Source organism: Halichoerus grypus, chromosome 6, assembly GCF_964656455.1.
Source record: "Halichoerus grypus chromosome 6, mHalGry1.hap1.1, whole genome shotgun sequence".
In the NCBI taxonomy this organism is placed as follows: domain Eukaryota; kingdom Metazoa; phylum Chordata; class Mammalia; order Carnivora; family Phocidae; genus Halichoerus; species Halichoerus grypus.
In genome coordinates this window covers 178,435,872-178,442,254 of record NC_135717.1, presented here as the reverse complement: position 1 = coordinate 178,442,254, position 6,383 = coordinate 178,435,872, and the positions used below count along the sequence as shown (strand labels likewise).

Here is a 6,383-nt window from a genome sequence, read left to right as displayed (position 1 = left end):
CCAGACTGCAGATGGAAGCTGCTCACCCCCCACCACGTGCAAGCCCCCAGGCTGTCCCCGAGGGCACCCCATAGGGTGGAGATGCCAATACCCCGATGGCCTGCCCCCAGGCCATGTGTGGGAGGGAGGGTGGGAGGAAGAGGGGTGTTCAACCTGTCCACCCCTGCTGGTGCTCAGCCCCACGAAGGAGGGGGGCGGAGCAGGGAGCGCCCTTTCCTGAAGGCCCCCTCTAGTGTCCCCATAAAGTGGCCGGGTCAAGCCAGGAACTGACAGAGGGATGGGATGCTGGGGGAGTGGGGGTCAGGGAGGCCTCACCCTTGAGTCCCAGGCCCCCCACTCCTACCCTGGGTCAGGGTTTAGGGGCTGGCAGCCTGTGGCTCTGCGCTCACCACGTTTCCTCCTTGCCCGGGATTTGGGGGCATGGGGTCCTCTGGAGGCCCTTGTCTACCCGTGGTGCTCCCTCCCCATCAAGGCCCAGGCGGGGTGAGGGACCAGAGTCCGGCTATGGCGGGCTGCCCCTGCCCGGAGTTCCTGCCCCCCTCACCTGGACCATCCAGGAGCGCTGTGGCCAGGCAGGGAAACCCTGGCTCTGACCCAGGGCTACCCCGGGGAACGCTGGCCTGCCTGGAGGTGGCGCAGGGAGGGGCTGCAGGAGCTGAGCGGGTGTAGGCTCCCTCAAGACTTGCTCCTGTCCCGGCCTTCCACAGATGGGGGAAACTGAGGCCCAAACAGAGGCCATGACTGTTCCTCTCAAAGAGGTTCAGGGCTACAGGGAATGGGGTGAGGCGGGGCATGCTTGGGTCCCAGCTTCCCAGCTGTCCACGTGTGTGCTGCCACCAAGTGGCAGTGGTGCTCAGTGATCCACCCTCCACACCAAGACCTTAGACCACACCCAGCGGCCCGTGGCCCAGCAGGCCTGCCTTGGCCAGTAACACCGACCCCTACCCTAGCCAGAAATCCCATCCCCACCTCAGGCCACTCCTGCCCAGGAGTAAAATGCTGATGAACTCAGGCCCCAGGATGGGGAGGACCAAAGGTAGGTGGCTAGGTCACCCATGCCAGGGCTCACAGTTGAACTGCAGGGAGCCTTTGGGACATCTGTGTGCCCCATTCATTCATTCACCCATTCTCAAGCAGGTGCTGAGTACCCACTGGGTGCCCCACTGTCCCAGCACCAGGAACTAAGATCATCGCCCTTGCAGCTGGGGACCAAGCAGTCTGCCCTGGACTGAGGGGCTGATTGGGTCAGGATTCTCAGCCCTACAGCCTGGCAAATGGGGACCGTTGGTCACCCTACCTGGAGTGATGTTTGCGTGGGGGAGACAGACCACAAACAGGTTAACGACATAAATTATATGGGGTGCCCAGTGTCAGTGTGAGGCTGGGGAGAAGGCTGGGAAAGCAAACAAAGTATGAGAGGGGTGCCAGGCGGACTAGGATGGTCCTGGTGGCATGTGAGCCGAGCCTGCAGAGGTGAAGGGTCATGAGCTGCCGGGTTCTAGCAGGATCTGACCGGTGGGAGGTGTGGTGTGGCAGGCAGGTGGGGCCATGGGATGTCCTGACGTGGGTTCCATGGGTACAAGGGAAACAGACCAATATTTTGGCCTCAGTGACTGGAGGGCAGAGTTCCATGGGCTGAAGAGGGGACACGGCAGCTGGGGTTGGTGTTTGGACATGTAAGTGTGAGCTGCCTATTGGGCATTGATTCATTCACCAGAGCTTATGCAGTGCTGCTGTGTGCCCACCCCCTCAGGGGCGCACACAGACACCGACCCCTGCCTGAAGCAGAGGATCAGCACGTAAATGTAAAACAAGGAGTAGATTATCTAGGATGTGAAAAGGGCACTCAGGAAGAAAAGGCAGAGCAGGATAAGGAAAGGAGCTGGTCCTGGGTCTCATGCAAGGACAAGAAGGAGATGAGGGGGTTAGTGGACACCCCTGGGGCCAACAATTAAAAACAGTCTCCAGGGACGCCTGGGTGGCTCAGTCATTAAGTGTTTGCCTTTGGCTCAGGTCATGATCCCAGGGTCCTGGGATCGAGTCCCACATCGGGCTTCCTGCTCGGCGGGAAGCCTGCTTCTCCCTTTCCCACTCCCTCTGATTCTGTTCCCTCTCTCTCTCTGTATCTTTCTCTGTCAAATAAATAAAATCTTAAAAAAAAAATCAACAAAATTGATACACTGTAGCTAGATTGACTAAAAAAAGAGAGTAGACTCAAATTAATAGAATCACAAATGAAGTGAGGATATTACTATTAATTTTACAGAAATAAAAAGGATTAAAAAGAAATAAAAAGGATTATAAGAGCATACTATAAGCAATTGTACAGCAACAAATAGGAAAACCTCAATTCAATGGACAAATTCTCAGAAACACACAAACTACCAAAACTGAGTCAAGAAGAAATAGGAAATCTGAATAGACAAAAGAGATTGAATCAGTAATTGAAAACCTCACAACAAAGAAAAGCCCAGGATTAGAGGGCTTCGTTGGTGAATTCAATCAAACATTTTAAGAAGAATTAACTTCCCAAACTTTTTCAAAAAATAGAAGGGGAAACACTCCTAATTCATTACTGATTCTAAAGCCAGAAAGACACTATAAGAAAACCACAGTTCAATACCCTTATTATGAGTCTAGATGCCGAAATCCTCAACAAAATACTAGCAAACTGAATTGAGAAGCATATTGAAAGGATCACACACCACCACCAAGTGGGAATGCAAGTGTGATTCAACACGCAGAAATCAATGTTAATACACCACATTTATAGGATGAAGAAAAAAGAAACACATGACCATCTCAATTGATGCAGAAAAAGCATTTGACAAAATCCAACCCTCTTTTTATTTTATTTTATTTTATTTTATTTTAAAGATTTTATTTATTTATTTGAGAGAGAGAGAATGAGAGAGAACACATGAGAGGGGATAAGGCCAGAGGGCAAAGCAGACTCCCTGCCGAGCAGGGAGCCTGATGCGGGACTCGATCCAGGGACTCCAGGATCATGCATGACCTGAGCCGAAGGCAGTCGCTTAACCAACTGAGCCACCCAGGCGCCCGAAAATCCAACCCTCTTTTCATGATAAAAACACTCCATAAACTGGGAATAGACAGGTACTTCCTTGACATGATAAAGGTCATATATGACAAGCTCACAGCTAACATCACACTCATCGGTAAAGGATTGAAAACTTTACCCCAGGCTCAGGAGCAAGACAATGATGCCCGCTTTCAGCATTCACCATTGTACTGAAAGCACTAGCCAGAGCAATTAAACAGGAAATAAATATAAAAGCCATTGAAATTGGAGAAGAATTAAATTACCTCTATTTGCAGATGACATGATCTTCAATGTAGAAAACCCTAACGAATCCCATGAAAACACTTAGAGAGCTAACAGATGAATTCAGCCAAAGTTGCAGGACACGAAACCAACACACAGAAGTCAGTTGTACCTGTATGCACTAGCAATGAACAATCGAAAAGGGAAATGAAGTCAGCAATTCCATTTACAATAGCATCAGCATCAGTATTCTAAGAATACTTAGAAATAACGTCAGCCAAGGAGGTAGAAGACTTGTACGCTGAAAACTGCAAACACTGCTGGGAGAAATTAAAGAAGACATAAGTAAGTGGCATCTGTGTTCATGGACTGGAAGGCTTATAAGATGTCGGTACTAGCTACAGTGATCTATAGATTCGAAGCAATCTCTTCAATGATGTTTTTGAAGAAATAGAAAAACCTATTTTAAAATTCACATGGAGGGGCGCCCAACTGGCTCAGTCAGTAGAGCGTGCAATTCTTGATCTCAGGGTCGTGAGTTCAAGCCCCACACTGGGTGTAGAGATTACTTAAATAAATCTTCAAAATAATAATAATAATAATAATAATAATAATAATAATAATAATAAATTCATATGGAATTACAAGGGACCTGAATAGACAAATCATCCTGAAAAAGAACAAAGAGGACTCACACTTCCTGATTTCAAAACTTACTACAAAGCTACAGTAATCGAGAGTGTGATCCTGGCAAGAGAAACAGACACATTGACCAACGGGATAGAACGGAGGGTCCAGAAATAAACTCCGGTATATACGGTCAATTGATTTTCAACAAGGTGAAAAGACCATTTCAGTGGAAAGAACAGTCTTTTCAACAAACAGTGCTGGGGAAACTGGACGTCCACACACAGAAGAATGAAGTTTTGCCCCTACGTGCGCGTCCGTCCACAGATGCGCGGATAAACAAAATGTTGTATATCTACACAATGGGATATTGTGCAGCATTAAAAGGAATGAAGTCCTGACACCCACTACAACCTGGATGAACCTTGCAAATACAATGCTCAGTGAAGCCAGACACAAAAGGCCAGACCGCATGATTCCACCTGTATGAGCTGTTTGGAAGGGCAAGCTGATAGCACCGGGAGCAGACCGGACCGCATATGGCCCGAGGGGGGAGGGGGGAGTCATCGTTTCATGGGTACAGAGTTTTTGTTTGGAATCATTAAAAAGTTCTGGAAATGGGCAGTGGTAATGGTGCACAACACTGTGGATGTACTTGATGCCACTGAATTGTACACTTAAAAACTGTTAAAGTGGGACATTTTCTTTTTTAAATTTTTTTATTGTTATGTTAATCCCCATACATTACATCATTAGTTTTAGATATAGTGTTCCATGATTCATTGTTTGTGCATAACACCCAGTGCTCCATGCAGAACGTGCCCTCCTCAATACCCATCACCAGGCTAACCCATCCTCCCACCCCCCTCCCCTCTAGAACCCTCAGTTTGTTTCTCAGAGTCCATCGTCTCTCATGGTTCTTCTCCCCCTCCGATTTCCCCCCCTTCATTCTTCCCCTCCTGCTACATTCTTCTTCTTCTTTTTTTCTTTCTTAACATATATTGCATTATTTGTTTCAGAGGTACAGATCTGAGATTCAACAGTCTTGCACAATTCACAGCACTTACCAGAACACATACCCTCCCCAGTGTCCATCACCCAGTCACCCCATCCCTCCCACCCCACCCCCCACTCCAGCAACCCTCAGTTTGTTTCCTGAGATTAAGAATTCCTCATATCAGTGAGGTCATATGATACATGTCTTTCTCTGTTTGACTTATTTCGCTCAGCATAATACCCTCCAGTTCCATCCACGTCATTGCAAATGGCAAGATCTCATTCCTTTTGATGGCTGCATAATATTCCATTGTATATATATACCACCTCTTCTTTATCCATTCATCTGTCGATGGACATCTTGGCTCTTTCCACAGTTTGGCTATTGTGGACATTGCTGCTATAAACATCGGGGTGCACGTACCCTTTCGGGTCCCTACTTTTGTATCTTTGGGGTAAATACCCAGGAGTGCAATTGCTGGATCATATGGTAGCTCTATTTTCAACTTTTTGAGGAACCTCCATACTGTTTTCCAGAGTGGCTGCACAGCTTGCATTCCCACCAACAGTGTAGGAGGGTTAAAGTGGGACATTTTCTTATGTATATATTTTACCACAATAAAATTTTTTCTTCGAAGACTTTATTTTTTTAAGTAATCTCTACACCCAATGTGGGCCTCCAACTTACAACCCGGAGATCCAGTCGTGCACTCTACCAACTGAGCCAGCAATAAAACATTTTTAAAAAGGACTTGACAGGGCGCCTGGGTGGCTCAGTCAGTTAAGCGTCTGCCTTCGGCTCAGGTCATGATCCCAGGGTCCTGGGATCCAGTCCGGCACTGGGCTCCCTGCTCAGTGGGAGTCTGCTTCTCCCTCCGCCTGCCTCTTCCCCTGCTTGTGTGTGTGCAATCTCTCCTCCCCTGTCAAATAAATAAGTAAAATCTTTTAAAAATCAGTAAAGAAAAATAAAAGGACTCGACAGCGCCTGTGTGATTCAGTTTATTGTGCATTTACCTGGTGATGGGTGGTCATTGTGGTGATTACTTCCTCTCATTCGAAGGAAAATCTAAAAATTATATTTCGGCAACAGCTAGTTATAACTTGGAGCCAGGCGTTAAGTTAAAATCCCAAGACAGGGAAGAGGGTCTATCTTCCCTGTTGTGTACATTTCAGAGATAGCTCTGAGACTATTAAGAAAAACACTGTGGGATTGTAAAACTGGCCAGAGGCTTGTTTAGCTTTTCAAAAAGTTTGCATCCATCTCAAAAGGAACAGAAAGAATTTACTGGTTTCCTAAAGGAAATGCCCTAAGAGAAGGGAGAGTGGGGAGTCTTTTTCCATTTTGACACCAAGGAAAAGTCAAGCTTAGATTTGTATTTATGCTTACAACGCGTGGGGGAAGAGCGTTAGGGGAGAGGGAAGAGTCCATGCAAAGGCCCCGGGGTGGGCACGGAAGGCGTCCCATGAACGGAGG

General features: G+C 47.4%; 1 long non-coding RNA gene across 1 annotated transcript; it reads left to right on the top strand.

Moving 5' to 3' along the window:
- The first annotated feature begins 148 nt into the window (after positions 1–148).
- Positions 149–5,546, top strand: LOC144382430 (uncharacterized). Its single transcript, XR_013449407.1, has 2 exons — positions 149–1,337; positions 3,340–5,546. It is a non-coding gene; the product is annotated as an uncharacterized LOC144382430 (long non-coding RNA).
- Positions 5,547–6,383: the final 837 nt, after the last annotated feature.